Raw genomic sequence first — 1,922 nt, forward strand, 5'->3', positions numbered from 1 at the left:
GTTTGCTTAATTTCACTATGCAAATATGTAGGGAATGATTTATAGGTTTCTTAACATCTCATGCTCGTAAAGGTTGGATGTAGGTTGCAAAAAATAGCTAAATTACATAAAGTATACAGGCCGTCCCAAGACTATGGGACATCAAGAGAAAGTACCTTAAATAAGAGAAAACTCATTTATTGTAAAATAAGTGTTATAAAATGAATACAAAGCTAAAATTAACTACAACTAATAACTAAAGCTAAAAAAAATAAAAATACCTATCATAAATTTTGCGCCCTTGTTAAGGTGCCCATCACGCAGGCCGCCTTCTCGCGCCTGCCGGCCTAGCCAAGGTTACAATCGCTATCGCTTCGACAACGACAAGCATTATGTCTCTCTATCACTCTTCCATATTAGTGCGACAGTGACAGTTGCGTTTCGATCGCTACGGAGCGTAAGCGATCGACATCTTGGCTACGCGGCCTGGATTGATATGGCCAATCTTTGCGCGAGAAAGCTGCCCGCGCGAGGGTCACCTGTGGCCTGCCTTAGGCGTTTGCTGAGCTCCTTGCGGACCTACACGCGTATTCGGGAAACGAGATAATCACAAGATCTAGAGACGATATAGAGATCAACTAGATTTACATTAGATATCGACTAGATGTGACTTGGATATCTAAGTCATTACTTGTCGAAATCGTTCACGACCTTACGACCTTAAATATCGTAGATAGGATATTTAGCTGAAAGAAGACATTGATTTAATTTAAAAAACAATATAAACTGCATTCATAGATTTTTAAATAATTTCATGGTTGAACCGGGAATCGAACCCGCTACACGAGGAAAAAAATTACCCTGTAGCTTAACCATACCGATCGAAAGGCTTCATCATAAAGATTATTTTTTGCTAAATAACATACTCGTAGTGTCAGAAATAAAAGGAAGACCATGAATTTTAACATTTGATGTGAAATTTAGCGAAATAATCAATAGTGCGACTTTGTATTCAACAGAATGGGACTCATTTTGAGTATTTGATAAATTAAATTGATTAATTGTTAATTAAAAATGTTAAAATTCATGGTCTACCTTTTATTTCTGACACTGTTATTTAGCAAAAACAATCCTTATGATGAAGCCTTTCGATCGGTATGATAAAACTACTTTTTTTTTTCTTATGAAGCGTGTTCGATTTCCGGTTCAACCATGTAATTATTTAAAAATATATGAATGCAGTTTAAATTGTTTTTTTTAATTAAAATAATGTCTTCTTTCAGTAAAATATCCTATCTACCATATTTAAAGTACTTTCCCTTGATGTCCCATAGTCTTGGGACATCCTGTATACATCGGTCGAGACCTTTATTTACTTAGCAATAGAGTCCGAACTTATAAAAACAACAGGCAGGATGGTACAAACCATACCTACTATTTTAAATGTACCTCTATAGTCTTGTATTTAAAAACCTGAACATACTCTTAAATATGTAGTATTTCTCTATAAATTTCTCTAAATGTGTAACTGTAGCATTAATATAATTTTATTTCCAACCAAGAAATTTTTCTTCAACAACATAAAAAAAATCTGTCCCAAGTGAAGGAACTGGAATAAGAATACTAAATCTACTAAAGGCGACGTTCAGATATCAACTCCAAAATTAATGAGGTGGCGAACGTCACTCATTTTATCAAGTAATTGTCAGTTATAGCGGCAGCAACAACGACGCCGCAACATTAATGCAACTGCAGTTGACATCCGAAGGTCACCTTAACACACTTTTATTAACTTCTGTAATTAACAAATAACGAATATTTCGAGTTGAACAACCCAAACAAATGCCAATTAAACGAATCAACGAACATTTTATGATTCAAAACAAAATACCAGAATGCAGTAATTTCATTATTCAGCAACAACTGTTACTCCATTACCAAGC

This window comes from Cydia fagiglandana, chromosome 12 (genome assembly GCF_963556715.1).
Source record: "Cydia fagiglandana chromosome 12, ilCydFagi1.1, whole genome shotgun sequence".
NCBI lineage: Eukaryota > Metazoa > Arthropoda > Insecta > Lepidoptera > Tortricidae > Cydia > Cydia fagiglandana.